The sequence below is a fragment of the Coccinella septempunctata genome, chromosome 1 (assembly GCF_907165205.1).
Source record: "Coccinella septempunctata chromosome 1, icCocSept1.1, whole genome shotgun sequence".
Classification (NCBI taxonomy): Eukaryota; Metazoa; Arthropoda; class Insecta; order Coleoptera; family Coccinellidae; genus Coccinella; species Coccinella septempunctata.
The window spans coordinates 32,312,407-32,333,519 of NC_058189.1; the positions used below are offsets into that span (position 1 = coordinate 32,312,407).

Here is a 21,113-nt window from a genome sequence, read left to right on the forward strand (position 1 = left end):
GAAAAAATGGTAAAGGAAAAAAGTGTTTCCTTTGACCTCAAGAATCTACTGTAAAATACATATTTGTACGAGTCAAAGACTCACTCTGTATATGCTTAAATTTTTTTTTATTGAAAACAGAAAAATAATACAAGTTTATCACAACACAAAAACGAAAATATTATAATCTCAATATAATGGTTGTTCATTACACTGTGGAATGAGAATAGGGCTTCAGGCGTTGCCCAAAACTCGAATGTCTGAAATATTTGGTTAGAGAGGAAGACGCTTCATTAACTATTTTTTTATGTTTGTAATTTGAAACATTTCTCCAAATACAATGCTGAATTGACCCTTCGTACATTGGAAAATCAAGTTTTGTTTTTTTAGGGAATGGAAATTCTTTTGAAAGATCCTCCGTAAATTTGCACTTAATTTTTTTATTATCCATCTCAAATTTTCTCTAGAAATATACTGAATTAAATTCAAGATTTTGACGGACATTTCGACGGACGTTTTTCAGTGACGGACTTCTTGGACGATTGACGGACTGTCCGTCACAATGAGGGACGCCTGGTCACCCAAAGTTATGGATAATGCACGATGATACAGTATTGCATATCCGTCAGTAGAAGTACACAAACATAAAGTTTCTGATTGTGCGAATTGGATTCAGTCCTGAACATCCAGAAATTTATGGATGCTCGAAAATGATATATCCAGTTGTCGTACAGAAAAGTATAATTTTTAAGAACAGATATTTCGATCCATTTCTGAATATCCAAAAGATGTTCAATAACGTACGTATATGGATGTTCGACGGACGTCCCTTATTGAAAGTGCATTGGGCTTCCTATGGATATACAGGAAAGTACAATTATGGAGAATTCTTGTTGATCCAAAAATGTACATCCACTGGACGTACATTAACTTACAATTGCTTATTGTAGAAATAAGATCCGGCCCTGTACATCCTACGAATGTTGAGAAATGAATAATTATTGATGCTCGAAAATGATACATCTATTTGTCGTAGTCGTACAGAAAAGTACACTTTCTGGAAGCAGATATTTAGATCCAGATCCGAACTTCCAATAGATGTACAATCATGAATAATTTACGTTGATCCAAAAATGTACGTTGAATGGACGTACATCAACGTACACTTTCTGATTGAACAAATAGGATCCAGTCCTGCATATCCTACGAATGTTGAGAAATATACATCCAGTTGTCGTACAGAAAAGTACAATCTCTGGAGGCAAATAATTGACATACAATTCTGAACATCCAAAAGATGTAAAATCATGGATAATTCACGTTAATCTAAAAATATTGCTGAATAACCATGCTGATTGTAGAAATAAGATACGGTCCTGTACATCCTACGAATGTTGGGAAATGAATAATTATGGATACTCTAAAATGATACATCCAGTTGTCGTACAGAAAAGTACAATTTCTGGAAGCAGATATTCAGATCCAGATCCGAACTTCCAATAGATGTACAATCATGAATAACTTACGTTGATCCAAAAATGTACGTTGAATGGACGTACACTATAGTACAATTTACGATCGTACAATAAAGATCCAGATTTGTGTATCCAGAAGATGTCCAATAAGAAACGCATATAGATATTTGTCCAACATCCCTTAATTAAAGTTAAATGGACATCCGTAAAACGTCCATTTATGAACGTACAGTAAAGGTCCAGAAATGTACATCCATTGGACTTGGACCATGTAAGGTCCGTGGATGTTTGTACTTCATTTGGATATAAAATGGGCGTCTATTGGACGTCATATGCTGTATGGAAAGCTTGTTGGAAAAGACATTTAATTTTGTGTAAATTTTGGAGATAATTGTGCTTTTTGAAAATTTGATGTACAGGGTGTTCTACAAGATGTGAAATAAAAAAACTCTCAGTACGGACCCGCGCTATCAAAAAATCATTATAATTGAATCATCGTCATTTTCCAATGCTTTTATTTGTTGACATTTCCACGAAAACCTATAAAGGTGTTCAAGAGTTATGCCGACTGAAAGTTTTCGATGACATACTCACAAAAAACATCTCTCGAATAAATATACTCAGGACTGATTCAGACTTTCCAAAATGTCCTGCATCTGCACTGAAAGCCTGTGCAATTATCCGTAAAACACCCTGTTTCCTTTCTACTTTCTTCGTTCTGTTCAGGTATATTAACCCATTTATGCATGAGAGAGATGGTTTTTGAACATATAAAATGTTTATTTACCAGGACATTCCTGCAGCTGCAGTTGTAACATTAGGGAGTTGTATATTATGTGTCAAGGTAAGAATGAATATCCGATGCGAGTGAATCATCAGAGTATCGAATTTTCATGCTAACCGAGATACAGATTAATATACTTTCCACGCCACGCTAAATATTGAATCATTCAATTGAAAAATGAATAAAACATTTCGAATACTCCAATGAATATGATAGATCATCAAAGATTTTATTCTCTATGTTTCCGAATGTATTTGTATGTTCATTGCGTAACAAGTGATGGTATGAAATTCAGTCAAAGTGCTTTCGGAATCAGGTGCTGCAATATTTTATTATGTATCACACTCGGTATCAATAATCAAGTGATGAAATGCTTACATTTTGTGATCAAACAATTCGAAACTAGAAGAGCTTTACTTTACATCAGTCTTGGAGAAAATTCATTTAAACGATTTTTTTTAATTTGGGAGAAGAAAAGTTGTTCTACTCTACTCTATTCTATGAGTTGAGCTGAAAATTTGAAACCCATACTAAGGGATTTCTATAAAATTTTCCATTTACCAATTTTTGGTGGTGGCCATTTAGAATTTGAAACTTTTTTAGTAGTGTACTGTATTCAACTAGTCTAACCTAATCGACAGGTTGAGTCAAAAATGTGTACCTACTCAGCTTTCTGGGGGTGATAGTATATTGAAAAAAAGGTAGAGTTTGATAAATAAACTCATGGCCTAAAAAGCATATTGAGAAAGATATATACTTCCAAAGTTGATAAAATTAAAAAGAATTCTCCGCATAAGTTCTAACCGGTATATTCCACCAGATTGAAATTTCGTGCATAAATGTATTTCTTATAATAAAATACATTTTTTTCATTACATTTCTACATTTCTGATATTGTTATAACGGGTGTTTTTAGAGGGTGAATCGTGATTTTTTGCGACAACTTCTTTGGTTGTATTCGTTTTGATGAAAAAAATTGAAGCATTCTATGGAGCGAAGAAAATTACATGAAGAAGGTCCTTTTATCCAAATAAAAAAATTGAATCGTTTTCGAGATATTTGAGTTCATGTAGTCACATGATGTTAGCAGATTCTTTCATCGCCAGACTCATCGATAACGATATTTCAGCAGGCCATGATCAATTTTGTTCTTAATTTTGACGTTCATGTCATGAACATTGTTGTAGTTAATTCCTCGTGTGGTTTTTCTGCTTATTTTTTGCTATTTTCAACTGGAATTTTAAGAAATGGAAGGTTATTCATTCTCTGAACAAACTGATATGCTTTTGATGCTTGGCGAGTGCTTCGGAAATGCAAATGCTGCTGTAAGTTTTATGCAGAGATGATTATATCATCGACAAAATTCAGAACAGAATTGTTCATGGCCTGCTAAAACATCGTCATCGATGGGTCTCGCGATGAATGAATCTGCTGACATCATGTGACAACAAGAACTCAAATATCTCGAAAACGGTTCGATTTTTTGTATTTGGAGAAGAGTACCTTTTTCATGTAATTTTCTTTGCTCCACCGAATGCTTCTATTTTTTTCAACAAAACGAATACAATGAAAGAAGTACCAAAAATATTATGATTCACCCTCTAAGAACACCCTTTCTAACAATATCAGACAGAAATATAGAAGTGTAATAAAAAAATGTATTTCAACAAGATACATTTATGCACGAAATTTCAACCGTTTAACAGTTATGCGGAGAAAATAATTTTATCAACTTTGGAAGGATATATCTACCTCAATATGCATTTTGGACTAGGAGTTTATATCAGACTATACTTACTTTTCAATGTACTATCACCCCCAGAAAGCTCGGTACACATTTTTGACTTACCCTGTATATACCAAAACTGAGCGAGTTGTGAGAATAAAATATTCAGATCGTCATTGGGAAATGACGATGGAATTGTGCAAATGGACTATGTAAAACGCCATCTTATGGCGCGTCCATCTTCGATTTGGTTTTTTCGTGGCTCACTAAATTTTACTATCCGAGCTCCTTCATTTTATACATTAATTGAGGCAGTTATGAGAAAAGACTGATCAAGTCACCATATACTGTGTTCAACTAACCGAGTCTTTCCATCACACGAAGATAATTGTACTGTCACCGAATCTGAAGATTTCCTACACGTTTCAGGGCAATCGGTAGAAATCAAATGTAGTTGAAAAAGGGGTTGCAAATGTAGAGCGGACAGTCACGTACTTACAGAGCATGTGTAATAGAGGCTTGTTTTGAAAATTATGTATAATGATATACAGGGTGTTGTTTCGACACGGAGCCTACCTAATTATTTTTTTGAAGCCGGACATGCGATGAGTAATTTTTGGAATTCGCTATCTCGGAAACTAATTGATTTGAAATAAGATAAGTTTAATCAATACCAATCAGAATTGTGACGAAAAAATATTCAATAATTAAAAGGTACCTAAGGCCGTTGAAGAAAGGAACTTTGTGTGGTTAGGACTTTAAAGAAAATAATTCATTCTTAATTTTTTTCATAGTAGGAGAAATTTCGTATCCTAACATTTTCTACTAAGTTTATTACTTCAGGACATTTAATCAACACATGTCCACCATGTATAATTATTCAAAATGAGGAAATCTAGGCAATCAACATTAAACAACTTTTTTAGGCAAGGTCTTGGAACTAGACATTGCATGCAAAAATTGATATAAAAGTTGCCCGAAATGAAATCGGCATCTGTTTACTGCAAAACACCTGTTAATGCTGATAAGAAGGGTTCAAACTTTTCTACCTGATTCGAGCTTTTTAGGAACGAATTGCTCAAGATGCGTTCGAGTAACATTTCGTTTTGCGTGTTATATTGGATAAAATTGAATTTATGCCATGGATGATTCGAGAATTATTGATGTCCGGAATGCTCCAAAATGATGAAAATTTTCAGATTTCATTGAAACTCTTGCGAAAACTGTCTCGTATATTGTCAAGTTCATATTTTAATTCATTCAGAACTTTGAAGTTCGGCAAGTAATGATGTAAATAATTCAATATTCTATTTGCCTCAAGACTCGAAACTTTTCGAGAAACGATTTATTTAATGATTTGATGACGAATAAATTAAAAAATTATGTGTGTTGATATTATATTTTCATTCATTGAAGAATATTTAGAATAATGAAGTTCAACAAATGATACGAAAAAGATACTTATTCAATTAACCTCATGATCCGAAACATTTCAGAATTTATTTCGTGTTTATATAATCCGCTGCATATCGTTGTTCACAATACGACTGTCAATTTAGGACCATTTATAGAACGATTTAATTAATAGATCAATAGCTTTCGAAAATGTTGGTGAGTCTATGAACTGACAACTCATTTTGTCAAATGACGGATTTCAGTATCAGACTGCTACATAGTATAATGAGAGTTCAAAAAAAAAAATGTATACACTAAAGAATTTAGATGGTTGATATTATGTGTCGCTAACAGTCAATCACATTTCCTTCAGCGCAGTTGTTGTTTTGAAGAAAAAGTAGTAGATTCTCGCAAAATCCGAAACTCTACATGAATAGGTCCAGTTGTTCAGTTCGGGATTAAAGTTTATCCTAGATTGATTTTGACATTTCAGTTCAGTTCGGTCAGATCAATCTGGATCATCTTAAATCTCGGCCTCAACCTGAACTGAACAACCGAGCTCCTTCATTTTATACCTTAATTGAGGCAGTTATGAGAAAAGACTGATCAAGTCACCATATACTGTGTTCAACTAACCGAGTCTTTCCATCACACGAAGATAATTGTACATTGTACTGTCACCGAATCTGAAGATTTGCTACACGTTTCAGGGCAATCGGTAGAAATCAAATGTAGTTGAAAAAGGGGTTTCAAATGTTGAGCGGACAGTCACGTACTTACAGAGGATGTGTAATAGAGGCTCGTTTTGAAAATTATGTATAATGATATACAGGGTGTTTTTTCGACACGGAGCCTACCTAATTATTTTTTTGAAGCCGGACATGCGATGAGTAATTTTTGGAATTCGCTATCTCGGAAACTAATTGATTTGAAATAAGATAAGTTTAATCAATACCAATCAGAATTGTGACGAAAAAATATTCAATAATAAAAAGGTACCTAAGGCCGTTGAAGAAAGGAACTTTGTGTGGTTAGGACTTTAAAGTAAATAATTCATTCTTATTTATTATTCTTCATTTTTTTCATAGTAGGAGAAATTTCGTATCCTAACATTTTCTACTAAGTTTATTACTTCAGGACATATAATCAACACATGTCCACCATGTATAATTATTTAAAATGAGGAAATCTAGGCAATCAACATTAAACAACTTTTTTAGGCAATGTCTTGGAACTAGACATTGCATGCAAAAATTGATATAAAAGTTGAACAACAATGAGTATATTGAGTTTGATGTAACCAAAGCTTTCTCGAACTAATATATGGTAAAATGAACCGATATACAATCGGATGTATATGCTCTTTCCATATGTACAAAATGTCTTGGAACTCAACGTTAGTCATATATATATATATATATATATATATATATATATATATATATATATATATATATATATATAGTTATAAAGTGTTAATACCACCTCCGAAATAGTAACTCGTTTAACGCTCTCACCTCATATATATTGCTGTCACCTCCGAAATCGGAGGTGACAACGTTTTGCCTTGTTTTTTGGCTTGTTAGATTCAGGAGGCTTCAGGGATCAACATATCAAAAAATCGTTTTGAGGTCACAACGCACCCCGTTTATGTACTGAACAATCTTTTAGTTCTAGTGTATATCACTGGCGCTAGTGTGCTGAGCTGTATATCGACGAATTGCTGTGGGGGACTCTTTGCTCGTTGGCACCTCCGAAAATGGCAACGTTGTATTTTCAAAGCAGATGTACACAGGCGGAATATAAGTATACGGATGAATTAACTGTAGAGAGGCGCAGTGCGCTATCTCCTCCATAATTGCAATCCAGGCGGCATATCTCAACGATTTTTTATCGCATTTATCTGTAGGGGAAAGAATCACGTGAAAGAACACCAATCTTGGCTTTCTCTAATGGAATTATGACTGTTTATATTTCATCGTGTGTATCTATGCATCCGTTGAACTTCTTTCATCTCAAGCTAAATATTCAGATGTAAATGGTGATGAATATTCAAGGACAATGAGCCATTCCGAAAATTTTCATTTCAGAATCAAGAGAAAAAATGCTACAAATTTTACAATATCACAGAAATGAACAACGTCGGCTAAACCGAATGTTGGACATTGTTGTGTTATTTCAAATGGAACGCCCTATATATTTTTCTTGAATCGGATTGCTCAATGATTTTGAGGAATCCTTTGCTCAGAAACATCTGTTTTATTATCGATTATGTTTAATTATTGGATTTTCCCGAAAATTTGAATAGCTTGTACCATCTCTCTGGTTTAAAATACTGGACTTACAATCTGCACTCAACTAGTAGAATACCTTCTAAAAGAAAAGATCCTTTTACCCACACAACATGGTTATGTAAGAGGTAGATCAACTCAGACAGCAGTGTTTGAGTTCATTTCAGGAATCCTTAATGCCTTGGAGGATTCTAATATAACAGTGGGTCTAATGCTGGATCTATCAAAGGCATTCGATACTCTGTCCCACGACCTTATACTCCATAAACTTTCTGCATATGGCATAAACAAGCTAGACTGGTTTCAATCATATTTAGCAAACCGCAGGCAGAGAGTGGTGATCTCTCAGAACGGAAAAACAACAGTTTCGGAAGAAGAACTCACAGAGTTCCGCAGGGTAGCATATTGGGCCCTATCATTTATATCATTTTTCTAAATGACCTAAGTACCATATTCGATGAAACCATGGTTAGGACAGTGAATTATGCAGATGACACAAACTTCACTGTATTGGCCAAGCACGATTTAGAGTTGAGTTTACCATTTCACACTCAACTCTAACTCTAAATCGTGCTAGCCAGTGGTTTGAAGTAAACGGTTTGTGCATGAATTCTATTCAGGACAGCTCATTCCGGTCCCCAAGTGCCTACCAGCATTTCACTGTCTAACTCCACATTAGAACTGACTAAATCTTGTCGCTTCCTAGGCCTCACTATTGAGGTAACCCTTGATTGGGGAGAGCACATTTCCAACCTTTGCAATCAACTGGGTACCATCTGCTACACTTTGGGAGTCCTCAATAAATATCTGGACATAACCTCACTAAGAACAATATACCAGGCAGTGTTTAGGTATGGCATCATGTTCTATGGTAGTTCATACAACCTACATAGAGTGCTGAAAATGAAGAAGAGAGCCTTCAGAATGATCTGGAGGATGAGGAGGACGGAATCATGCAGGGGAGTCTTCAGAAGGAATGGTCTTTTGACTTCTCCTGCTGTACACATCCAAGAAAGCCTGATATTTACATTCAAGAACTAGCACTACTTCCAAGAGAAAACAGTAAGTAATTACAATACGAGGACAACTGCACTAAAATATCCAAGACACAGATTAAGCCTCACTGAAAAGGGACCTGAATATAGATATATTCGTTATTACAATAAGATAGCTCACAAACTAAGAGAAGAATGGACTCTACAACAGTTCAAGAAATTCATCTTCAAACTCCTACTTGAAATCGAACCCTACAGTGTGGAAGACTTTATGGAACACAGACTATAAAGCAGAAAATGACCCTGTTTCACTTCAAGTGTTCAATGTCATGTGTACACTTTACCTGAAATAAAGCACATTATTTATTTATTTATTTATTTATTTGAATTTTTTAGTGATGTATCATAAAGAAAATTACAAATTATATCGAAACAAGTAAGATTTCATGAAGAATTATCCAAAACAGATTTGCATTTTTCGATAGATCATACAGGATGTAAGGGAAAAAATAAACAGAATTGAAGTCTTTTGAAGGCCTCGAGTCAATATATTTTGAAATTGCAACCATATTTTTGTCAAGACATGATGAATCTACAAAATGAAGGTAATAATATAGATACATACTCGGATACATATGATTGATTGGTAATTCCCAAAAGCTATGATGAACAGGGGACACTATGATGAAAGGAGAAAGACAAAAGTTAATTTAAGTATTTTCGCATGAAGTTTTATTATTCAAAATAAATGATGATTCTTATAATTAGCAAATCAGGTGCAATTAAAATTTTTGTTTTGGTCTTCGAAAATAACACATATTGATTAAACTTCTACTATCCAAAATGAATAGGTACATAGATAAAATGTATCTATATACAGGATATCTGTAATCAAATGCGAAGGACTAAGGGAGATGATTCCTTAATGAAAATAAGCGGGGCTAGTTCCTATAAATTTTTTTCCAAATAGACAGCTCTTCCAAGATGCAGCCTTGGAAGGCGATGACGAGTCTACAGTTTTTAATTTTTTTTTACAGGTTCTGAAAAACACTGAGTCATAAAACTATACATATTATGAAGCACTGAGTAGATTGGTACCAGTTTCAACTTCGGCAAGCTCGCAGTTTAGGCGGTAAATTGCTATCGATTTTTTCAATGTGTCTCTCCCTTAAATTCAAAAATTTCTGTGAAAATGTTGAAATTTGAGTTATTATGCTATTGTCATAGAAGTATACGAAACTATCAGGTTGGGGGATCGAAGATTTCGGGCCGATTCACATGAAAAAAAAAACATAATAAAATGAATTTCGTGAATACCGAGGCTGAAAACCACTATTCTCCGCTATGAAAATTTAATATCATTCCAATAATATACCGAGTTAATTAATGCTACGTTGCTATTACTATAAGGCCCGGTTGTTCAGTTCAGGATAAGGCCGAGATTTAAGATGATCCTAGATTAACCTGACAGAACTGAACTGAAATGTCAAAATCAATTTAGGATAAACTTAAATCCCGAACTGAACAACTGGGCCTATTCATGTAGAGTTTCGGATTTTGCGAGAATCTACTGCTTTTTCTTCAAAACAACAACTGCGCTGAAGGAAATGTGATTGACTGTTATCTATATCATTTACATCATTATTTGCCGAACTTCAAAGTTCTGAATGAATTAAAATCTAAACTTGAAAATATACGAGATAATTTTCGCAAGAATTTCAATGAAATCTGAAAATTTTCATCATTCTGGAGCATTCTGGACATCAATAATTCTCGAATCATCCATGGAATAAATTCAATTTTATCCAATATAACACGCAAAACGAAATGTTATTCGAACTCGGCATCTTGAGCAATTCGTTCCTAAAAAGCCCGAATCAGGTAGAAAATTTTGAACCCTTCATATCGGCGTTAACACGTGTTTTGCAGTAAACAGATGCCGATTTCGTTTTCAACGGGCCATGTAACTAGGGTCGGCGTTGGGTGAAAGGATGAAAGGTTCTTACAACAAGAAGAATTTGAATTTTCATATGACGGTGAGGGCATTTGTTTTAAAATTTTCAGAGTACAAGAAGTATACAGGGTGTTTCACGAGTAAACAGACAAATGAAAACCGTGAAAAGAGGGCATTGAGCTGAGTTCAGAATCATACCATATACAGGGTGTTCCAAAACTAGTGAATCAAACGTCACACCACGATAGAGTAAACCAAATATTATCGAATGACACCAACATTAGTTCGACGAAAATGTACCGTTTCCAAGATAATCAGAATTTTATTAAAATACATAAAGTTGCCGATTTTCGAACTATTTTTCTTAATAACAGGGCCAGTTTGTGAAAAAGGATATCGATTTTAAATTATATTGAAGTAATATTATTGTATCATCTCCCCTAATTGAAATTATTTTAAGTAGTTAATCGATAACCATAACCTAAGTAAATGTAAATTAAAACAATTGTTTTTTCTACATGATTTTTAATACTCAGAATAAACAGGGGTGATAATATGGGAGAAAAACGCTATCCTTAATAACAAATTGGCCTTGTGACTGAAAAAATAGTTCGAAAATCGGCAACTTTAGGTTTTTTTAGAAACGGTACATTTTCGCTCAACTAATGTTGGTGTCATTCGATAGTATTTGATCTACTCTATCGTGGTGTGACGTTTGATTCAATAGTTTTGGGGCACCCTATCTATAGGTTTCTTCGAGGTTTTTTGAAATTTCTCGAATTTCCGGTTGGCTATAACTCCTGAAATTCTGATCAAGTCGACTGAAAATTTATATTTAGCCTTGAGTTGTTAATTTCATTGAAACAGAGCATTAAAATTCGACAAAAATCTGGACCAGGCTCAGTGAGGCTTTACTTAACTTCAAACTCATAAAAACACCATGTATGTAGTTTTTTAATCATAATTTCAACTTTTTTGTTATCTGCATTATTATTGTCTCAAAATGAATTGATTTTTGGGTTGCCCCACCTGTTGATCATGTTCTAGAAATAATTGTTTTGGTCAGACGCCTCTAAGGAATAGAGCACTTCATGAAAATGTATTTAGAAATCCATAATTGATTTTTTTTCAAAGAATATTCTGTTGAATGTGTTCAACAATTATACCATATTCGGTCTTCAAAATACTCTTTCACAAGGATAAAATGTTTCAGAATTGATAATATCCAAATATGGATGGAAAAACTACGCTATCTTGAAACTGAAATTTAAAACTTGATATTCAGCGATTCATTCGGAAGACATCGAATTATAATTATTATTTTCATGATCATGATAGCGTAGTTTTTCATTTCTATTTTTGTTCATTATCAATAATAAAGCTTATTATCACTGTTAATGACTTATCTGAATAACCAGATATGCTATAAATATCAAAAACAAATGCAAGACATATATTGAGAACGAAAAAATTCAGTTGAACATTTCCAATTCCATTTTTAGATTTCCTCAGTTGATTGGCGATCATATTCATCCCATTAATAAATGTGAAGTAAAAGTCAATATGCAGCGCTGTTCTTTCCAGACATTTCACGATCAAACAATTATTCATTAGAAAAAATCTGAAAAGGCATACCAAAGTTTCATTGATTTTGAGAAAATCAATGAAGATACCTGAAAAATTCAAAATTATGACGAGAAAAACTACAAACAGAGTGTTTTGCATGAGTTTAAATTTGAATATATCCTCAATGAGTCCGGTCCTGTGTTCGTCAACTTTTAATGTTCTGTTTTATTGAAACTTAGAAGTTTAAGCGGATAATGAATTTTTCGCCGAATCCAACTAAAATATTTGGAGTTATAGCCGAACACAAATTAGGGAAATTTGAATAAACTCCTCTCTATATCGGAAACGGAATGCCTAAGACACACATATGAGGTGTTTTTGAACTAAGCTCAATGCCCTCTATTCAAGGTTTTCGTTTGTCCGTTTTCTTGTGAAACACCCTGTGTACTGAAAAATTTCAAAAGACTCCTCGAGCAATTAAGAAATGCCATTAAATCAAAGAGTTTCTTTTGAACCGCTATGATGAAAAATGTCAATATCCAGTTATTATTATTATTTGGGGTGATTCATCGAAAATCCCCAATATCTCGAAAACCAAGGCACTTTTGCCAAACGTAAAATATATTTATTTGAACCGCCATAGAGTACTCTACCCGCAGGCTCCATATTATCCACTCATTACGCCACACCCTGTATAATTATTATTATTATATCAATGTATTGAAAATAAACAGACATGAATACTAGGCAGTTGTTTTGTTTGAAGGTGAAGCTCCTGTTGCTTCAAACTTCTTTTAATTATTTTGACTACCATTCACGCAAGATGATTTTTGTTGAGGAATTCAACATTCTCGTAATTATCCGTTCATTTCTTCAAGAGATACCCATTCCCTACCACCTATGAGTATTCAATTCAATGCTAACACTGCATCAAATGCATTTCATCTTCGGGTTGATTTTTTTGAATTCTACAACTGATGTAACGTCTTCAGCCAAAGAAAATGAACAACAGTAACTCTCCTCAAGCTACTGATTACTTCTATTTTCCATGTAAATAAATAGATTTGGTATGTTTTCAATCAGTTTGTATAAATGTCAATTATGTTCGTTACATATTTTCGACGCAATATTTTCCGAAGTGATTTGACATTGTGATGAAATACATAATTACTGAGAGTCTCACGTAGAACGGACTACGTAGCACTGATTTAAAACTCAAAAATGTTTTGACAAGCGTCTTAACCCAACATTTTCGTACCATACAGAGTGAAAGGTATTCAATTTCCATGGCCAATCCTGTGCTAAAATGAAAGTGAATGAAGTATAGAAGCTGAAAGTAAAACGTATATCTTTGTTGATTCATTCGGGAAAAACATTTCAATGGAGTTCCTCATGTCGTGAATTTAATGCCCAAAATTTAGATAACTATTTCATACCAGAACAAATTCGGTAAAATTGCCTTTGGAATTAATCTTATATGTAACGAAAACTTTCATTGTCATGTATCATTCATTTTAGGACCTATACGGTATTAAACTCCCCTATCGGACGAAGTATCGTAGACATAGCATACTTATTCAAAACTGTTGATATTCATGAAGAAAAGATAATAATTTCTGTCCAAATTCATTTACTCCGAATCCTTATCAATCAATTATTAGCGTATGAAGTTTATTGATATCAGTATCGTTCTCGAACTATTTACAGGTTTCAGTATGTGTGAATGAATCGGAAGAGCAGCTGTATTCTGTATATGAGTAGAATTCAAGCTGCCCTACTTTCTGTCCTCCTGAAATCTGGCAACGTTGCGGGAGGTGAGAGCGCACTACTAATAAGAAATATATGCGGAGGTAGTAAGGTCTGATTCGTTTAAAGAAAAATTTTTCAATGAAAATCTTTTCCCCTCTTTAGGTACCCCTGTTATTTACCTTCCCCTCTACATATATAAGCAAAAATTATTCCAATTAAAAAACTCCTTCACCCGGAGGTCAGGTCGCCCAATGAACTTAACGGAGGTAACAACGAACTACGGGTTCATATATATATATATATATATATATATATATATATATATTTATATATATTTATATATATATATATATATATATATATATATATAGAGGGAAATATTTGTCGCAATAAATACCAAGACTCTATATATATATATATATATATATATTTTTTTTTTTTTCACACCTATACGTGGTCATCCATGTTGGCCCGGGCTGTATCAGCCAAGGACCAGTAGGCTTTTCACTGCGGGAAGACTATTTGGCGGATGATGGCCACCGTTCCCAACACCACAGCCTTCTGCATCCATAATAGTGTATTATCTGCCAGTTGGAGCTCGGCCAGGTGTTTCGTGGTATTCACGTGTACGAGTCCATTACTGCTGATGACCAGCGGAAATATCCTCACCTGCCTCTCAAGTTTCCACATTGTTCTCAGCTCTCTTGCAAGTTCCGAGTATTTAACGATCTTGCTGTTGTAAGCTTGTGCGATGTTGTGATCAAGCGGTACTGAGAAGTCTACTATGACAGCTGTTTTCTCCCGTTTCATCCACAGTACCAAATCTGGACGGTTGTGTTCTAGGGACCTATCTGTTACAAAGGGAAAATCCCAGAAGATATATATATATATATATATATATATATATATATATAATGAGGATAAATTCAGATGCATACCACCCGACGATATGAATATCGACAAGTGTTACGATCTGAATTGAGCTAGCCAGTTTGTCATCGTCAAGGCCCCCAAATGGAGTACGCTCCACCGAAGAAAAGCAGATGCTGACCATGGTTTCGGCCTCATTTGGCCTCATCAGAGCAACATAGCATTTTTCCACGGTGGAGAACGTTTGGAATTGATGGAACTTTATTCAATGTTGTTATGTTCTAGTGGGTATTATTTATTTACCCACAGCGCCATCCAACATGAAACGGTATCCGATTCAATCCCCCCCCAGATAGAAACCAAGACGAAGACAATAGCATATGTCCCATATTTTCCCTAATTCAGTACGCCGGTTCGCCTTGCGAACGTCGGACGTATGATGGGAAGTCTGAGACGCGCTCGGCGAACCGGCGTACTGAATTAGGGAAAATATGGGACATATGCTATTGTCTTCGTCTTGGTTTCTATCTGGGGGGGGATTGAATCGGATACCGTTTCATGTTGGATGGCGCTGTGGGTAAATAAATAATACCCACTAGAACATAACAACATTGAATAAAGTTCCATCAATTCCAAACGTTCTCCACCGTGGAAAAATGCTATGTTGCTCTGATGAGGCCAAATGAGGCCGAAACCATGGTCAGCATCTGCTTTTCTTCGGTGGAGCGTACTCCATTTGGGGGCCTTGACGATGACAAACTGGCTAGCTCAATTCAGATCGTAACACTTGTCGATATTCATATCGTCGGGTGGTATGCATCTGAATTTATCCTCATTATTTAATTCATTGCCTCCCTGTTTAGGCGTGATCACTTTCTTCATTATTGTATCGCCGGCATCGTATTCTGTCGAGAACCGAGCGCGTCTCAGACTTCCCATCATACGTCCGACGTTCGCAAGGCGAACCGGCGTACTGAATTAGGGAAAATATGGGACATATGCTATTGTCTTCGTCTTGGTTTCTATCTGGGGGGGGATTGAATCGGATACCGTTTCATGTTGGATGGCGCTGTGGGTAAATAAATAATACCCACTAGAACATAACAACATTGAATAAAGTTCCATCAATTCCAAACGTTCTCCACCGTGGAAAAATGCTATGTTGCTCTGATGAGGCCAAATGAGGCCGAAACCATGGTCAGCATCTGCTTTTCTTCGGTGGAGCGTACTCCATTTGGGGGCCTTGACGATGACAAACTGGCTAGCTCAATTCAGATCGTAACACTTGTCGATATTCATATCGTCGGGTGGTATGCATCTGAATTTATCCTCATTATTTAATTCATTGCCTCCCTGTTTAGGCGTGATCACTTTCTTCATTATATATATATATATATATATATATATATATATATATATATATATATATATATATATATATATATATATATATATATATATATATATATATATATATATATATGAACCCGTAGTGCGTTGTTACCTCCGTTAAGTTCATTGGGCGACCTGACCTCCGGGTGAAGGAGTTATATAATTGGAATAATTTTTGTTTATATATGTAGAGGGGAAGGTAAAAAGCAGGGGTACCTAAAGAGGGGAAAAGATTTTTATCTAAAAATTTTTCTTCAAACGAATCAGAACTTACTACCTCCGCATATATTTCTTATTAGTAGTGCGCTCTCACCTCCCGCAACGTTGTCAGATTTTAGGAGGACAGAAAGTAAGACAGCTCGAATTCTACTCATATATAGAATACAGCTGCTCTTCCGATTCATTCACAAATATTGAAACCTGTAAATAGTTCGAGAACGATACTAGATAATATTAATAAACTTCATACGCTGATAATTGATTGATAAGGTTCGTGATCTCGGTGTAAATGAATTTGGACAGTTTTGAATAAATATGCTTATGTCTACGATACTTCGTCCGATAGGGGAGTTTAATACCATATAGGTCCCAAAATGAATGATGCATGAAAATGAAATTTTTCGTGACATATAGGATTAATTCAAAAGACAATTTTACCGAATTTGTTCTGGTATGAAATAGTAGTCTAATTTTTGGGCATTATATTCACGACATTAGGAACTCCATATAAATGTTTTTCCTGAATGAATCAATAAAGATATACGTTTTACTTTCAGCTTCTATACTTCATTCACTTTCATTTTAGCACTGGATTGGCCATGGAAATTGGATGCCTTTCACTCTGTATGGTACAAAAATGTTGGGTTAAGACGCTTGTCGAAACATTCTTGAGTTTTATATCAGTGCTACGTAGTCCGTTCTACGTGAGTCTCTCAGTAATTACGTATTTCATCACAATGTCAAATCACTTCGGAAAATATCGAGTCGAAAATATGTAACGAACATAATTGACGTTTATACAAACTGATTGAAGACATACCAAATCTAGTTATTTATATGGAAAATACAAGTGATCAGTAGCTTGAGGAGAATTACTGTTGTTTATCTTCTTTGGCAGGAGGTTGAAGACGTTACATCAGTTGTAGAATTCAAAAAAAATAAACCCGAAGATGAAATGCATTCGATGCAGTGTTAGCATTGAGTTGAATAATCAAAGGTGGTAGGGAATAGGTATCTCTTGAAGAAATGAACGGATAATTACAAGAATGTTGAATTCTTCAACAAAAATCATCTTGCGTGAATAGTAGTCAAAATAACTAAAAGATGTTTGAAGCAAGAGTGGCTTCACCTCACAAAACAACTGGCTCGTATTCATGTCTGTTTATTTTCAATACATTGATATAATGATAATAATTATACAGGGTGTGGCGTAATGAATGGATAATATGGATCCTGCGGGTAGAGGACTCTATGGCGGTTCAGATAAATATATTTTACGTTTGGTAAAAGTGCCTTGGTTTTCGAGATATTATTATATAAATAATAATTATATCTGGATATTGACATTTTCCATCATAGCGGATCAAAAGAAACTCCTCGATTGAATGGCATTTCTCAATTGCTCGAGGTGTCTTTTGCGATTTTTCAGTACACAGGTTGTTTCACAAGTAAACGGACAAACGAAAACTGTGAATAGAGGGCATTGAGCTGAGTTCAAAAACACCTCATATGTGTCTTGTGCATTGCGTTTCCGATATACAGAGGAGTTTATTCAAATTTCCCGAATTTTCGTTCAGCTATAACTCCAAATTATTCAGTTGTATTCGGCTAAAAACTCATTATCCGCTTAAGCTTGTAAGTTTCAATAAAACAGAACATTAAAAGTTGGCGAACACAGGACCGGACTCATTGAGGCCATATTCAAACTTAAACTCATGCAAAACACTCTGTAGTTTTTTTCGTCATAATTTTGAATTTTTCAGGTATCTGCATAGATTTTCTCAAAATCAACGAAATTTTGGTATGCTTTATCAGTGGATAATTTTTAATGAATAATTATTTGGTGGAGAAATGCCTCTAGAAAAAACAGCGCTGCATATTGAATTTTAATTCACAATAATTAATGGTATGAATATGATCGCCAATCAGATGTGGAAATCTAAAAATGGAATTGGAAATGTTCAACTGAATTTTTTCGTTTTTGATATTTTAGCATATCTGGTTATTCAGATAAATCATTCACAGTGATAATAAGCTTTATTATTGATAATGAACAAAAATAGCAATAAAAAACTACGCTATCATAAAAATAATAATTATAACTTGATATCTTCCGAATGAATCGCTTTTTATGGCTAACGTGGACCTGAAGTAATTTTTCGAATTGATTTTCACCTCATTTGGTCTTTTAGTGAAGGTAATGATTGGCACTTCGAATAAGTATGATAAATGCACTTTCGAATTCTTCACTTATTCCGTTATATTCATTATTGGATCTATGGAAATCTATGGATTGGTCTGGTCTTATTACAATTTGTTATTGAAACATTGATGATATTCATGCACCAGCAAAAGTATTTATCAGTATTTCAGGTCATTTCATTTGAAGGGTAGGACCCCAACATTGGACTGCTAGATCTCCAGATCTGACACCCCGCGATTTCTTTCTTTGTTTTCATTCACACAACTAGTTGTCCATAGAAAAATAGATTAATTCTGAAGATCAAGTTTTAATATTTAGTTTCAAGTTAGCGTAGTTCTTCCATCCATATTTGTGCATTATCAATTTTGAAACATTTCATCTTTGTGAATGACTATTTTGAAGAATTTCTATTTTTCATGAAGTCCTCTATTCCTAAGAGGCGTCTGACCAAAACAATTTTTTCTAGAACATGATCAACAGGAAGGGCAAGGCCAAAAATCAATTCATTTTGAGACAATAATAATGCAAATAACAAAAAAGTTTAAATTATTATTAAAAAACTACATACACGGTGTTTTTATGAGTTTGAAGTTAAGTAAAGCCTCACTGAGCCCGGTCCTGATTTTTGTCGAATTTAAATGCTCTGTTTCAATGAAATTAACAACTCAAGGCTAAATATAAATTTTCAGTCGACTTGATAGAGAATTTCAGGAGTTATAGCCGAACGGAAATTCGAGAAATTTCAAAAAACACTGAAGAAACCTATATATAGGGTGCCCCGAAACTATCGAAACAAACGTCACACCACGATAGAGTAGATCAAATACTATCGAATGACAACAACATTAGTTGAGCGAAAATGTACGGTTTCTGAGGAAACCTAACCTGTTGCCGATAGCGTTTTTCTTCCATATTATCACCCCTGTTTAATCTGAGTATTAAAAATCATGTAGAAAAAACAATTGTTTCAATTAACATCAACTTAGGTCGGGACTTTGGTTATGGTTATCGATTAACTACTTAAAATAATTTCAATTAGGGGAGATAAAACAATAATCTTAGTTCAATATAATTTAAAATCGATATCCTTCTTCACAAACTGGCCCTGTTATCAAGAAAAATAGTTCGAAAATCGGAAACTTTAGGTATTTTAATAAAATTCTGATTATTTTGGAAACGGTACGTTTTCGTTGAACTAATGTTGGTGTCATTCGATAATATTTGGTTTACTCTATCGTGGTGTGACGTTTGATTCACTAGTTTTGGGACACCCTGTATATGGGGTGATTTTGAACTCAGCGCAATGCCCTCTATTCACGGTTTTCATTTGTCTGTTTACTCGTGAAACCCTGTATACTCCTTGTACTCTGAAAATTTTGAAACAAATGCCCTCACCCTCATATGAAAATTCAAATTCTTCTTGTTGTGAGAAACGTTCATCCAGAGACTCTGGTTCATCCCCCCGACCCTGGTTACATTGCCCGTTGAAAATGAAATCGGCATCTGTTTACTGCAAAACACGTGTTAATGCTGATACGAAGGGTTCAAACTTTTCTACCTGATTCGAGCTTTTTAGGAACGAATTGCTCAAGATGAGTTCGAGTAACATTTCGTTTGGCGTGTTATATTGGATAAAATTGAATTTATGCCATGGATGATTCGAGAATTATTGATGTCCAGAATGCTCCAGAATGATGAAAATTTTGAGATTTCATTGAAACTCTTGCGAAAACTGTCTCGTATATTGTCAAGTTTAGATTTAAATTCATTCAGAACTTTGAAGTTCGACAAATAATGATGTAAATAATTCAATATTATATTTGCCCCAAGACTCGAAACTTTTCGAGAAACGATTTATTTAATGATTTGATGACGAATAAATCAAAAAATTATGTGTGTTGATATTATATTCTCATTCATTGAAGAATATTTAGAATAATGAAGTCCAACAAATGATACGAACAAGATACTTATTCAATTAACCTTATGATCCGAAACATTTCAGAATTTATTTCGTGTTTAGATAATCCGCTGCATATCGTTTTTCACAATACTACTGTCAATTTAGGACCAATTATAGAACGATTTAATTAATAGATCAATAGCTTTCGAAAATGTTGGTCAGTCTATGAACTTACAACTCATTTTGAGAAATGACGGATTTCAGTATCCGACTGCTATATAGTATGATGAGAGTTCAAAAAATTTGTATGGACTACAGAATTTAGATGGTTGATATTCCGCGTCGCTAACAGTCAATCACATTTCCTTCAGCGTAGTTGTTGTTTTGAAGAAAAAGTAGTAGATTCTCGCAAAATCCGAAACTCTACATGTATAGCAGTTGTTCAGTTCGGGAATAAAGTTTATCCTAGATTGATTTTGACATTTCAGTTCAGTTCTGTAAGATGATCTAGGATCATCTTAAATCTCGGCCTCATCCTGAACTGAACAACCGGGCCTTATAGTAATAGCAATGTAGCATTCATTAAGTCGGTATATTATTGGAATAATACTA

At 34.4% G+C, this 21,113-nt stretch overlaps 1 protein-coding gene across 1 annotated transcript in view; it reads left to right on the forward strand.

Moving 5' to 3' along the window:
• LOC123318284 overlaps positions 1-21,113 on the forward strand; it is a 420,831-nt gene that overhangs the window by 234,927 nt on the left and 164,791 nt on the right. The window lies entirely within an intron of this gene.